At 43.5% G+C, this 15,838-nt stretch overlaps 1 protein-coding gene across 5 annotated transcripts in view; it reads left to right on the forward strand.

Moving 5' to 3' along the window:
• Positions 1-15,838, forward strand: part of oxr1a (oxidation resistance 1a) — a 152,195-nt gene that overhangs the window by 70,408 nt on the left and 65,949 nt on the right. The gene's annotated exons all lie outside the window — the stretch shown is intronic.

The following is a 15,838-nucleotide window of genomic DNA, read 5'->3' on the forward strand; positions in this document are numbered from 1 at the left end:
TAGCAAGCTGCTCGGGTCAAGTTTAGAATCGGGGGGGGAGAGCGGAGAGGAAAAGCTTGGAGTGCCGAGCTTATGGAAGGTTAAGATCCTTTGCTGCACTCAGGTTTCTTATTTCCTCTTTAATCTTATATTCTGGACGTATTTAGTTACTCGGATAGTTTTTGACGTGCATCTGTCAACAAAAATCTTATTTTTCTCAAATATAATGTAGCCTACAGTTTTAGGAGCACAAATGCAAAAGCCTTTGCAGACATTGTGTCATTCATTAAGCAACAAACGAGTCATGAAACAAATATGTCAGACTGGATTTCAAAGAAAGGTATGTAGAGGTATGCACCGGATATTTTAGTTTGACACACCATTATAGCAAATTAAACGACACCTTGGGCGTGAAGATTTATAACAAATCTTTCAGGGCAAAAACTTTATTTCCACGTTCCAACCAAACAAGCGGGACGTGAGCGCCCAGAAGGGGGTCAAGCTCAGGAGACGCTATGAAAGATATGAAAGCAGGAAGGGGTGTTGACACGTGAATACCTCCGCGTCTGGCACTTATTATCACCTAGCAGAGCAGAGCGCACCGACTGCTTGCTGCGTGTCGTTTTCACCAAACAGCTCGCACTGTAACGCCAAAAGGAGACAATGAGTGGACACAGATTTTCTCCATGTGACTTTGCCTACCGCATCTCCATGGATTATGCGGTTTTCTTAAAAACAAAAAAAGATCGGTTCATTTAAGCTGTGGTCCGGGGATCGATATACGTAAAATGTTAAAAATGAGCTGGTGACTTCTAATTGGAGTTTAAACCATTTACTGTATCATGTTATTTGAATGCATTTATTTCTTAAGTCTTTTTATCGTTCCATGAACAGACTGCTTTGGGTTTCATTTTCTCGGTACGCGAGACAACATGCGCGGATGTTATCACTGACCTAGATTCTACGTGTACACAAAACTCAGTTGAGTGCTAACCTTCATCAGTGAAAAGAAACGAGGAGGACGACACAAAAGAAGAAACCGTGGGGAGATTTAACTCTGCTGGGAGTTCCATTAGCATGCTAGTTTTGTTCCTGAAACTATCTAAAAGTAAGCTCTCTTCAAATCATCAATTAGTGTTCTGAATGAAAAAAAAAAAAAAAAACTGTTGCCTCGAATCAAGTTTTATGAAATCGTATACACCGATCAGGCATAACATTATGACCACGTTGTTAATATTGTGTTGGTCTCCCTCGTTCTTCCAAAACAGTTGTGACTCATCAGAGAATGGCCACGGGCCTTCTCGGGGTTTTGTTAGTGGAGATATGTGTTTTCCTTAAGCGATATTACCCGAGAGCGTGTGCTTTAACGTCATTTGAGCACGCTCAAATTATGTTTAAGCACGCCCTCAAGGGTTATATTGTGATTATACAACAATTACCAACAAAATAAAGCGTATAATTAAAAATATATTCATGTTGATGGACATTTTGCTCTCAAAATTTGAAGTTTTTTGCTTCCCGTTTCCATGGAAATAAATGGGGTCTGACTAATAACTGGAACACAGTCAGTCACATTAGTAGACTCCTATGTGTAATGGAACCCATTTGAATCAGTTCTTCATCCAAAATAGGCACAAATCTTTCTTTTTTTTTTTTTGGTTATTCTCATCCTCCTCCAACCATTCATCGAAACTATGACCACAAAATAAATCGAAATGAACACCAAACCAATTTATTTTGTAGCGTATTTTTCAGCCGTTTCCTGCTCCAACTCTGACAGTTACAGTGTTGCCTTGGAGATGGATACAATGTTGCCACAGACTTGGTGGAGCAATATATTTAGTGATGAGTCAGTCTTGCTGTAATGCTGATTTGAGCACGTTCTAAATGTGTTATTGACCAATCAGATTGCTTGGTCGGAATTACCTGTTGTATAATGTATTTTTGAGTTGTTCCTTAATCATTCATGTGTGTGCCTGTGTCTGGCTGCATCCTACTGGGGATGGGGGTGTCTGGTCTGGCCTAGATGGGTCGTACATGTGACACAGTATGTCAGTTAACAATTTTAATAGATAAATGTATTTAGCCGCTGTTACATTTCTTTCAAAACATAATTGGTTTCAACGTGGTTTTGTAGAAATGGCACTTCTAAGAGACATGGGTTAACATGATACAGTGCAGAACTTATGTCTCCCACCTCTGGTGATGCGAGTTATTACACAAACACTACCCTAAGTGACAGGTGGCTATGAACTACAGTCCCTCGGTCTCTCCTGTTCTTTAATCCCTATCCAACAAGGAGAAGTAATGGCAATACACGTTTGTCCTCATCAACCTTATTTTGCTTTATGCTCTTTTCCATTTCTGAAAGCCAAGTGTCTTTTTCATCTTGAACATCAACATTGCTTCCTGTGTTCTGGTTCATTGTGCCTGACAGAGGCGGTCATGCAGAGAACGTTGGTTTCATTTGTAACTCTAGGTTTGTCACCACAAGTGCTGGATTCAGACCTTTGATGTAGATTACTGGGAAATAAAGAGGGATCACATGGTGAAGATTAGTACTTAGGCTTAATCAGAATTGTTTTTACTCTCATTTTCTCATGGCTTGAGTATAATTTATTATTTTATGTGAAATGTTAAAAGTGTCCACACTATAGCTTTCAGCATAACATGTGACTTCATGTTTGTCATTTACATTTTAAAGGAGAATATTGGCTCTTCCTGACCAATACAGAATTTTCTGTTTGACCCATTGCAGCTCCCACATTTAAATTCTTGGGGCCTCTTGAATTCCACTTTATGTCCTTGAGCGTCCAGCGTGAGGTAACTCGAGTAAATCTTCTCAGCAAATTCAGACTTGCCCGTGGTGGCCCTTCTGCCTCCCGGAGAGGGCCGAGTCATGTCACACTGGGGTCACAGTGCGTCACTGAGTAGGTGAAGGTCCGTCACTCAGGTCATGTGTCTGCTGGTGTCACAGGCTGATGAGCTTTCTACAGAGTCATCTCGCATCGACTCTGCCCCTGTAGGCCAGGCATCGACCGGAGAACGGATTGATCCGCGGTCATCCGCATGAGCCCGGTCGGTGACGATCAATCGGGGAAATTGTGGGATAAAAGCTTGGCAGGACAGGTGGATTGACTGTTGATATTTTCAGCCTGCTCTTATCATCCATTTACCCATTCAGTGGCAATCGGGGGGCTCTTTTTAAAAGTGCAGGGTCGGAAGTAACGGGCGTTCAGCCATTAAATGAAGCATGACTGCAACTTATTGTTCTTTCTTTTACGGCTTTTAACTACAGAGTAACAAATTGTACAAGCCTCTAAAGCATGAGTCACCGCAGTTAATAATTTGCTCTGGATAGCGTTGACCTAGATACGCCACAATCAAATCAAGTTTTCAGCATATAACTAGAAATGCTGCATCTGCGAGTCCTTTGCACTGCTGTATCACATAATGAGACATTGATTAGTGAGCGCCCCATCTCTCTAGCTTCTGTCTGGATGGGATGCATTAAGCGTAGCCTTGTGGCATTTTTTTGTGTGTGTGGTCAGACCCAGGCCACACTGCTGCTATAGTCATGCTAATTTATTCTAATGGGAAAGTAATACTGTGGCAGGCAGCTTGCTGTGCTTGTCTGCCAGTTCTCCGACAGACCTGTCATTAGAGGCACGTGACACATTCACAGCAGACACTTTAATAACCCGGGCCAATGAGGCTCCAACCACTGAGGAGAAGCGGTGGTTGATGTGTTGATGGCCTTCTTCAGTTTTTGGTGCGACAGTCATTGCTGTGTCCTTTAACTCGGGATGAGGAGCAGCATTTAAACATGTTAATGGGGCTCAGGCTGATGCCGTCCCCAGCAGGACACACACAGGCACACACACGAAATCGCTTCACACTAAAAAAACGTGGACAACAACACAAGGTGTTGACCTTTTGCAAACGACTTGCTAACTGGCAGCACTACATTACAGTGCCTATGCTGCGCTTAAGCTAACAGCTGCACTGCTGGATTATGACTCTGACTGGACTGATTTAAAAATGCTTCTGCTCACTTATCCAACTCTGGGGAATACGATGATTGATTAAATTTGACATAGGGGTGGCGTCTCCCTTTAAATTAGATTAAAAGCCAGGGAGAAGAGGTATCTCTTAAGGTAGAATTTAAAAACCTTGATCGATCTCACGGAGCAGGTTGTTCCGGAGCCTTGGACGCCGCCACCACAAAGGGTCAGTCACCTGTGGTTTTTAGCCTTGTTTAGGGGCTACCAGTAGCAGCTCATTAGAAGATCTCAGTAGGGACGTGGATCCGGAGGAGCTCTGTCAAGTACTGGGGGAAGCTAGGCCGTAAAGAGCAGTAACATTTTAAACTTTATTCTAAAAGCAACTGGGAGCCAGTGCAGCGAAGCTAGCACAGTGGATATGTGGACACGCCGCTAACAACATCCCGTTGCCAGACACCAGACAACACCCTCAGAAGGTCCATGTCCATTGTCTGATTAGTCACAACTGTTTTAGAGGCACAAGGGTGACCCGCACAATATTAGGAAGGTAGTCATAATGTTATACCTGATCAGTGTCGATAAGATACAATTAGATGCACGGTAGGAAAGTTTGAATGTGGAAAAGGAAGTGCGGGAATGAAAAATAAGAGTGGACCGGAGGGAAAGTAGACAAAGAATTGGAAAGAAAAAGGAGACGACAGGAAAGAAATCCCGAGAGGGCTGCGATGCTTGACACCAGCTCTCCCCAGACTCTCAGTCTGACAGTCTGCGGGTCCCACTGCCAGGTCTGACCTTTACATCATTATAACCAACCTTTAGCCTGCACTCTGGAGCTCAGTGAGCTCTGCCAAACAGGAGATGAACACAGCCACAGCCTCAACCGTAGACTCATTAAGGGTGACCGAAGTGTTCCTGCCTGCGACGATTGCATGGGAAAACTGGTTGATTGCACCTTGCTCTCATTGCTGTACATGCTCTGTTCTGTCTCTTTATTTTCTCTCTTTACCACACAATTGGGTCTGATTTGGTTGTCAACTAAACTTAACTATTAAGACCGATTATAACTACTCTGGGCGTGCACTGGCAGGCAGGAGATGGGCAGATATTATGGGTGGTAGGGGAGAGCCTTTACAGCATGTCACTGTAGCTAATGGCTTCTAAGAGGAGAGTTGCGTCCCTCCACTCACACAACCTGACCTGAATTTCCTGCTCTTCTCTTTCTCTTCTCTGTATTTCCTGAGTGTCTGACCGGGGGCTACAGACAGAAGGGTAATCTGTCTCAAGGACAGACGGACAGCACCAACAGATTGCAACAAACTGTGGCACCAGCCTTGGCTGAGGTCTTGAGGAGAAGCATTTAATCATCTTATGCTCATGTCAGACTTACTTCCACTCTTGAGAGGCTGCAGAAATCCTCATTCATCTATGTGTGTGTATATACCCAAGGATGACTGGATCATTGATGTTAAAGGGTTAGCCTGAGTCATTTCTTTCATATTTTGACTCGTCTTTAAGTTTGATAGCTTTTGGCCTAATAAATGGCGAACTAGTAAAATATTGACTGTGTGATTTTGAAATTTTATTGCGTTGAGAGCAGTATCAGACTTGTATAACTGGGAAACCAATCAATCAGACCGTGTTCTGAGGTCTCATCAGGATCCATCATGAATAATTTCCTCTTAACAAGACAAACCGTACGTGTGTGAAATTATTACGACGTGCCCTGCTACATCCGTTAGTGCGCGCGCCTTGCATGCTGCCACCGACGCTTGACTCTGCAAACGCAGCAGTGCATCCCCAGCCAGCAGCTGACACGGGAAATGCTAATAAACAAGTGGAACCACATGTGTCGGCATTCCCTGAAACCCAGAGAGTGGACCCTGCCACCTCCGTCTTCTGACTGATTATCCCCCTGTTAGTTATTCATTGAATTCACACTGCAGGGCGAAGACCCATCGATGGAGGAGGAGGTGGGGTGTTGGGGAGGGGGGGGGGGACACATGCTAACTCACTGCAAGCTTCAACCAAGCTCACATCAAGCCTTGCTTGATGTGCAGTTTTACGAAAGGGAGCGGCCGAAATTCCATTAGCAGCTATTCAATAGATCGAAAGAAGTGTCAGGTGTTAAGTCGCTGTTGCTGCTTTACTTCTGCAAGTTGTTCTTGTTTGAGCGAGTGTACACCCGTAGCCATGTCTGTCCTTGACGACGGTACTTGAAGCAGCTGCATACTCACAGCGTGGTGGCTAATCACTGTAGCAGCTGACAGTTATAGCCAGTGCCACGGGCGGTACACCCGTGTTGCTTTCCTACTGCGTTTGATGTAATTGTCTCAGGTGGCACATCTCTGGTGGTTACACATCCGGATTGTAGCTGGCGGTGGCAATTACACACACACAGACTTGCAGAGGCATCCCTCTAACCTTTGCTTTTGTTTTGTATTGTTTTTTTTGTTTTTTTTTCTATAGAAACGGAATAACTTAAGAAGCTGTTGCGTTTCTGCTAGCTAGTTTGGTTTAATTGTCACAAATGCTAGGGAAGACTTAATAATAATGATAATAATAATGATAATACATTTTATTTATAATGCCCTTTTCATCAAAAGATCTCAAAAGCAGGTTAAGAACAAGGAATCTCATTTTGGGGAAACAGAAATGAAAATAAGAACTTTTTTCAGTGGATTGTGGTGCCCAAGATGTCAGCAAGGGCATTCCACAGGTGTGGGGCAGCAACACAGATGGCCCATCTACCATGCTCCTGAGTTTGGTTCTGGGAATAAGGAGGAGGTTTGAGTGAGCGGAGCAGAGGGAGCGTGATGTGTTTTGTGGGTTGTGAGATGTTCTTTGAGGTAGGCTTCGAACTCATGTGACAGCCTCGCTTAATTCTTAACTGTATGTGAGTTAGTTTGCACTAATTATATTCAGTTTTGAGACCTCAGGAATGTGAAAGTTAGGATTCGGTGTGATTCTGAAAGTTTTCTTCCCTCTGACCACCAAAGCCACAGATTCTAAGGAAAGACAAGGGGAGTGAGACACATTAGGCACATAAGCTAAGTAAGAATTCACAAATGAAATTATTTAATATGAGGTGACTCTAACAGCGGTACAACAGAACACAAAGTAAAACAGGAAATGGATACAAATGAAAACAGATCCTGACAAGCAGTGGTATTTTCTCCGTTACTCATATTAAATATAATGTATTACTTATCTTTATTTATTGTTTAGTTAGTAACGGCTGGGTGGTTATCGCTGATGCCTCACAGCAAGAAGGTTCTGGGTTTTGAGTTCATGGGCCAACTGGGGCGTCTCTGTGTGGAGTTCGGGTTTGATCTTAATGCAAGGTCTGAACAGGCCCACAGATGTGCTTCTCTCTCGGGCTCCGATTCATCCCACTCTCTGTCTGGGTTGATAACACAAAACAACAACTGCATCCTGATGTAGGCACACCGTGTCCAGTGTTTTAATGTCTTAAATTTTACATAAACCTATGAAAATAGGCTAGAGATGATCCTAAGGCTTGTTATCAGGTGTATTATAATCAATATGTGATCCTTCTTGGCGTCACTGCTGCTCCTCTCCTTAATGATAGCCAGCTCTACACGACGACGTTACACCGCACCTGATCGTGAAAATATAGCCTCCAGCGTGCAAATGTGAAAATTGATTTGGTCTAAGCTCCTTGTCTTACAAAATACCAATATTTCTGCTCCCTCTCGTTACAATTATCACAATCTGAATCATTCCTTACCGCTATGAAATCCTCCTTAAGTATGAGATGGGAAATGGCGCGTTAATATTGTACCTTTACGTCGTCTTCCCAGAGTGAATGAGCGAAGATGATGGAGGGATGGGGAGGATGTTTGTGAGACAGAATAACCGCAAAAACAACAGGGGAGAGAGCGCAAGAGCTATCCGTCACAGTCTGACAGCAGCACCCACAGCCATGCCACGGTGCTTTTGCCAGCAGTGCTGCTTGTGTGCGCGGAGATAAGCCCGAGCCTTCTTGCCTCGGCGGCGCAGGCTGGTCAAGCAGCACCAGGAGGCAGCTTAGCCCCACCGCAAATCTAGTCAAGGGGCTTTCTCTCCCGTGCACTTACCCCACGCAGCCCTGCTTCCTCGTTGTGCCTTGCTTTCCTTGCTGAGGTCTCTGGCTTTTCCTTTCCTCCCCCCGTGTCCGTCAGTGGTCGACGCTGCATGTTGACTCAATAGTGATAGCGAGCAGCAACCTGAGGGAAATGGAGACAAGTTAAGTCATGCGGATGTAGGCAGAGGTTAGCATTTATAGCATACAGAGTACCTCCTTTTGCAAGGCCTCACATTTGTAGCTTTTCTCTGTCTTGTATTCCAGTAAATTGACTATCTTTAGGTTTTCGCCTTGTGGCTCAAGAAAACAAGACATTTAACACACACACACACACACTTGGTAGTCTCTGCACACGCAGAGAGAGGGGTTAAGGCAGTCTGTGTAACACTGTACAAGAACCTGCACAGTTAATCCTGTGAAAGTGGTGGAGCCCACAGTGTTGTTGATAAGAAAAGCCTGACAACAGCATGCCTCCAGAGCTGCATTTATGCCAAACGGCAGCTGAGGCAGTCAAATCACACTGTTATTTCAAACTTTAATTGGAATATCTGATACACCTGGATTTTTGTTTTCTGCGCTCTAAACAATGCAGCGGTGATGAGCTTTGTCTTGGCGCATCTTGTGTCCGTGCCTGCAGCGTCTGCAGGTTTCGTGGGGTTGCAGACTAGTGTGCATGAGGCGTGAGGGTGAATCCTAGTTGTCGGCTTTAAGGCGTGTCATACCTCAGCTCTGTTTAAGATGTACACTGCAGTATGAGGAAGGTGGACAGGCGTGCACGGTTCAGCAACCCGGGCGGGCCGAGGCACCATCTCCACAAAGGTTAATACTTTGTTTTAGTCATCCCCAGACAGCCATGGAGCAACTTTGACACTAACTTGGTCACAGGCGCAGAATGTCACCTCTGTTTTTACCAGGGTTTGACTTTTTGCTCTGTACTTATTATTCCCCGAGCTCGTTCCGCGTTCTTATCCAGACCAGACTGGATGCTCTGCTTGGAATTAATCACCGCTGCGTGGTGCTGTCTGGGACTTTGTTTTGTTTTGTATCGCAACTGAATATAATAGGAGACAAAAGGCGATTCGGTTTAAAAACAGCACGATAAGCTCCAGATAAGCTTTAAGAACCAAGAGTGTTGTTTTATGACGGAGCCTGACTGAGAGCCTTGCTGACTGATTTGAGCAGGCCTTATTTTTGTGTCTGTGTGTGTGCGTGTGTGCATGTATGTGTGTGTCCCAGAGGAGGAGAAAGTGCACATGGTAGTCTCTGCTGCCATCAATCTCACCGTAACCAGGTTACATCCAGAGGAAAATCTTGAGTGAATTAAGGTGAACATCCATTTAGCCCAGTGTCATTTGGAGAAAAGAAAAAAGTTTTATCATGTACTGTATATATTGCTATACTTAACAGAAAACGCTGCTATCTAAAATGATAAGGAAAATATTGCAAAAATGTCAAATTACAGCGGAGGTCAAGGTTTTTTGTTTACCCGACGACTTACCAATGCAGGACGCACACGCTTGGGAATCAAGAGAATCACTTATCCTCAGGCTGTCTCAATGTCATGAAGATCTGTATGATGCTAGCCCCGCCACAAATGTCCCTTTATATGTATTTGTCCGACATTTGTCATTCCTAAATGTCCCCCGAGACGACGACGATGCATGCGGTCCGCAAATCAGTTCTGTGCTTTTAAGCAGCTCTCGCGTCCTTTGTGCATCCAAAAGGGAACGATGTTAGATGGACTTCAGGAGCGCTTTACGTTCACCTGCTTCAAGGGTACTAAATGCAGATTTGTCTCCTCCTTTCGTCCTATGCTGTCACATGTATGAGTCAACGCTGTGTAGATCCGAACCGCTGCACTGACTCACAGCGATGCCCGGGAGCACTAGCCACGGAGATTTGTAGCAAGAACGGCCGCATTTATGTATTTATTTATTTTTTGGTCATTTTATTTTATTTTTTAATTTACTTTAAGCAGCAACCAGAGCATTAACATTTCCTTCCGCAGTGGAAAGGAAAGGTAGCTGAATTTACTGCAGTGCTACTGTAAAAGATCTGAGAGCCGGAATTTATTGGCCTGCTTGTGTAATTACGTCGAACGGGAGTCTCTCGGTGGCCCTCTCCTCGTTGGGCTCAATTTATAAATGCCACGGAGATAGTAATCCCACTGTTTCCCCACTTAGTTTGGAAGGGGCTCTAGCCATCCTCTGGCTAGGATTGATTACATATGCCTCAAATGAAGAGTAAGCAGTTTTCCACTGTCGAACGCCAGGACCGGCCCCAGCTATTGATTCATTTTACAGCAGAGAGAAAATAAGATCTGCCACTTCACATAACTGTTGGTATTTGTTTCCCTTTTAGTCATAAATTTATGGCTCCTATTATTTAAAAAAAAAAAAAAAAAGTCTCTATTTTGTCTGTGTCTAATGCACCTACTCAAAACAGAAAGAAAAGACCGTGTTTAAGAGATGTCAGCATTATTAGTCGGTGCCTTTAAGTAGCAGATAAATCATTACACAGTTATGGATGATATTTACATAACGGTTAATTGCGTTTTCAGCGTCACTGGAATCTGATTAGTAGCAGTGTTGTGAATCTGAAAAACCTAAGTGCCGCAAGTTGTGTTAATGATAATTAATATGAAAACCAAAGTGTTGCTTCATCTAAAGTCAGTGGGACATAGCTAGTGGCATTTGAATGCCTGTAAATGTCAAGTGCCTGTACCCAAATAAGTAGAAGGTAGTCTTTGTCCTGTCTTTTGCTAATTTTGAATTAATAATGATGTGAAACTCTTCAAGAGGCTCTTACCACCCAACTACTTTACATTACATTAGTATACCTCTAATAATCCTATAAAATAATCAATAGTTCAGTATTTGTGTCTCATAACCATGTAAATCCTTGATCCGGTCATTCCTGCGCTTCCCCCCCCCCCCACATGAAAATCGTGCTTGGATCTATGCCGTTAGCAAAACAATGGTTTGTTCAATAGATGATGGACAAAGCTGGACCTGATGTGGTCAGCCCTCTTGAGGAGTTTATTCCTTTTTTTTTTTACATGTGTGTCATTGCAGAGCGAGCAACCTACATTAAGCTTCGAGTGCTTCTGGGTTTAATTGTTGAAGCATCAGTTGTCCTTGAAGGTTTTACCCTGTCGGTGTATATGACAACAAAAGATGGGAGAGTTGGATCCGGGCCAACATGGTTGGAGTTGGGCTTCAAGCATGGTTACAACTCATCCACATCCACCTTGAGCCCTGCTTCCCTTCCTCCTCCTGCTCCTCAAGCTCTTCTTATTAAAATGCGTAGAACTTTCTATAGTACATGCTTCCAGGGCCTCGTTTGCCATGCACCGGTTTATCCAAGAGGAAGAATAGCTGGAGGACAAGATTTAGCCGGCCAGCACAGTGCGCTGTCTTCTCCGCACGGGTCATTGCTCTGGACATTCACTGGATGGCAGGGTTCGGGGAAACTGTCACAAAAAGGGTAGCGGCAGAAGCTACATACATCAGGTTTGAACAGCAACTCTGGCTGCACAAAGTATAACTGGAAGCACAGCATGGGAGAACGTTCGGATACAATTACTAGGGAAAACATCTTTAAAAATGGCTCTTGTCATTGGAAAATTCAATTTGGTTCAGTTAAATTCCAGTGGGTTATTAAGAATGTGTGTGTTGTCTTTGTTTCAGCTATTGCCTCATCTAAAATCTGTTTATGCCTTCAGTTCTAAAGCACTTTCTGATTATTGTGTTATTGCATTCATGTACAGATCCAAAACATGATGGAATTAAAAATACATCACATTAATCACAGTATTTGGCGGATGCTGGGTCACGTCTGCTTGGCCTCGGTGCTTAGACTCTTGAGTGGGAAGCCTCAGGTACAATATCAGTCTTCTGTGCAGACATGCAAAGTACACGCTGTGGGCATTAATCTGCCACGTTGGCTCAATTGACGCGTGTTCACGTCGTCATTTGTCCAAGAAGAGCGATGCTAGTAAGACAATGTACAAATTGTTTAGTCACGATGTCGCGTCGAAGCGTGCCTCTGTTCTGCTATCCTGAATAACTTTTTATTATTTCCTTTTATACATCTTTATTTGATGGGTGTTTGTGGAGAGAGACAGGAAGTGATGAGGTGAGATGGAGGGGATGGCACCATGCAGGCTGGAATTGGTGGAAAAGTTCAGGGAGTCACTGAGTACACTTTCTAATTCAACATGTTTCATCTTTCGTCCTGGAAAGAAAAAAAGAATACTTTCATGAAAAAAAGTCTGTACTTTATCCTACCTTCTAATGGAACTCATCAATTGGTAGCTAGTTAAGCTACCTGTTCACAACTAGAAACCACCGAGGCTAACGGTTAGCAAGCTAACTACCAGGTAAATCATTGTAGGACATATTAAAGCCAAACAATAAAGAAGTCTTTGGGAATATCAGTATTTCACTCATAGATGTTATACAACTAAAAAGAACCCTTTATATTAACGTACTTATTGACAAAAACAGGTTAGCATGCTAATGAGCGTATAACGTACAAATGGTAAAGGTATAAACTAAAGATGTGGCTGCTGAATTTGTATGTATCCACTAATAGAAAAGCGACAAAGGCAATGGATTCAAAATTTAATTCCATGGCCTCTATGTATTTAAATGACAACAACACAAGAGGGAATTGGCGCCATATGAAGCTAGAGTCATAATGTTGTTAGCCCAGCTTAAGTCTAGTGTATCTCCCTTCCTAGTGAATCTATCAACAGGTTAAGTTAGAGAGTTAGGCGCTATTCTTGGCTAAGCTAACCACATCCCTACTCTTATTTATACATCAACATCAAACGTTTCTCTTCTTTGTCCTCTCTCTTTTATCTATTTTTTTGTATCTTCACATTCTTGTTTTGTCGCACCATCTCTGCCTCTTTATAAAAATTACTTTATTGACACTTTTTCCAATAAAGTTTTTTTTTCTTTACAAAGAATGTCATTTTGAAAGTGTCCCTGTCATTGTTAGAATTAGAAACCTGAAATTCTCCAGCAGTTGCAGGGAAAAAGGTGTTTCAGGGCATTTGGTAGATGAGACCGAGGCTATTAATTAAAATATTAATAACCCCTTGCTGTATCATAACCTGTGTATCGACAGACTGACACCGTATTTGATGTTTCATTAACGGAGTCAGTGTCACTCTTATTAATGAGTCCCTCATCGCACAGTTAATTAAGTCTTCGCTGGATTTTAATTCACTCATGTTACTGCTTTGGACTCTTCCAAAAAGGTGCCATCCATTTAACCACGCTAACATCTCACACCTCCAGTGATGCAATATGTGCCTTGCTCGTAATTTAAACAACAAATTATCCATCAACTGCATCTCCCAGGGAGGGGAGAGATTCATTATCCAATTTAGCGTGCTTGTGGAACGAGAGATATCAGTTGATAGATGGAGAGTGTCCGGGGTGAGGACAGTTTTACAGCAGACAGAGAGGTCACGCAACCTCTTAGCATCTCTGTCGGATTTAAGGCGTCCATTCGGCTCTTAATTTTCTCCCGTCCCACGCTGTGTATCTGGTCACTGTCTGATTCTGCTGTCCTGCCAGGATGGGGACGCTCCTGTGGTGCAATCTGTTGTTACCAAGTGATTCATGAGAGGCTTTTTAGGGTAATGATGAAATATATGACTGTGTCTGACTTTAAAAGAAAGCAATTAACTCTTTCTGAAGGGTTCAGCGTAGATAGTAAAGTGGTCGCTGACATAACAGCTTTTGTTTTGTTTATTTGTCCGACAGTGTCTAGCCCCCCCTTTCTGTCTCCCTGTCAGGTTTATTGTGAGCGCAACCTTCAGCATAATGCCTCGGCTTTATTATTTTATTAAATTGTCCTGTATGAAGAGAGCAGCGGTGCATGTCTGATGCATGTCCCTTCCCCTCCTCTTCCTCCCTCACCCTCTCTTCCCTCCTCATCTACTGTACCTCTATCCTGTTTATCCTCCTTCTCTCTTCTTCCGCGCCGAAGAATTAAGCGTCTTCCGGGGCCTGTCGTGCAGCACGCTCGGTAGGGAATAGAATGAAATGAGTGTGTGAAGAGAGAAGAGGTCGGTGAAGATATTGAAAGAGCTCCGTTTAGTAGACGGATATTCCCCCCCCCCCTCCCGCCCCAAGGCAGTGGTCATCTGTCGCCGGGGCCACCCTGCCTCTCGGGACGGCTTCAGACAGCGCAGACACCCACGGAGGATAGATGACCGTGAGCGGGGGCGGTGGAAGTAGCGGTGAAAGATAGCCCGCCCTGACGCCACCGCTCATCGATCACCACTAGCCACCCACTAGAACTGTCCAGAGACACAAGCCAGGCAATAACAGCGGGTTGAATTGTTGACGACGGCGGGTCAGCGTCAGGCCTGATGGTGCAACAGGACCTCAACTGTCACGTCCTCATTTCCTGTATGTGCTGGAGGCATTAGGCTAAAATGTGGAAGCTTATTTCCTCCTCCTCCTCCTCCCCCTCAGTGAATATGGAGCTCATTTAGTCCCTAGTCTGCACTTCACTGTACATCTCACAGCGACAAAAGATCCACTTCTGGGGTGATATATTTGACCCTTGCTTCACAAATCTGTCATACAGCAAGGAGAAACCATTTTGTTGTTGTTGTTGTTGTTGTTGTTTTTCTCATGCACGCGAATTGTTGTGAGTAGTTCTGTGGAAATTGCTCAAGACTGCTTTAAACCTTGAACCCTAAACCAAGAACTTGTGAGCATTTTCAGCGGCATTTGGGAGTGGGATGGCAGGTTGACTCAGAAATAATTGGTTGCTATTATTCTCATTTTCTGCCGGCCCAGTGGTTATGCCCGTGGTTTTCTGTACTTCGATGCCAGTTTTCACAAATCTCCCATCACTTTCAGCGTGAGCCTGGGGCTTCATTTTTGACCTTGCTGGAAAATTTGACAGATAGCTAAGACTACTTGTCCAAACCTCCTAAACTGTTCTCTCTGCCTCACCGTGGGCGGAGTCGTTGTCAGTTGTCATGGAGGAATTTTAATCACGTAACACTGGACTTTTTTTAATCTTGTTATTTACATGTAATACCACCGGACCCACATTTAAACACAGGTGCCATGTGCTCCATTTTCCCAGTTACCCCCTGAATGATGGGGCGAAAAAAAGAATCATCTTTGTGGGAGGATCTGCAGGTAAATTCATTCATAAGATAAGAAAAAGAAAAACACATTTCGATTATGTTTGAGAAATAAATTTAATAGAGGCTTTCATGTTTGCACTACTTGCCTGCTTTCACATATTAAATTACCAAATCAGCGCTGTAAAATAAATCAATTTGCAAGCATGCATGCATTTCGAGTGTGACACATCTTAATGGCATTTTAATAATTCACATTCGGAGCATGCTCGCACAGAGGATTGGTATAAATTTGCTGCATTCGTGGAGTGTTGAGCAACACAAAAGTTGGCCCGAGATCATGATTTATCTACTGAGAGAGAGCTAGTAAACCTACAGTACTGTGCGTACAGCACATTTACGCTGGATCTGTAACACTGACGGAAACAATAATTTCTAATCATTTTCTGGTAGTAGCTTTGAGTCAGAGATGACCCTGAACATGCATGACCAAGATTGCCATTTCCCTCTGGTTTTCATGCTAAGCCTTTTGGATTTAGCTGGATAGACTTGAGAGTGGTATTGATCCTCTCATCTTATTATCAGGAGACTGTTGTTTGTATTCCAGAAAAAGGAAATGAGCATATTTTCTAAAATGTTATTATTTTA

The sequence above is a fragment of the Mugil cephalus genome, chromosome 11 (genome assembly GCF_022458985.1).
Source record: "Mugil cephalus isolate CIBA_MC_2020 chromosome 11, CIBA_Mcephalus_1.1, whole genome shotgun sequence".
In the NCBI taxonomy this organism is placed as follows: Eukaryota; Metazoa; Chordata; class Actinopteri; order Mugiliformes; family Mugilidae; genus Mugil; species Mugil cephalus.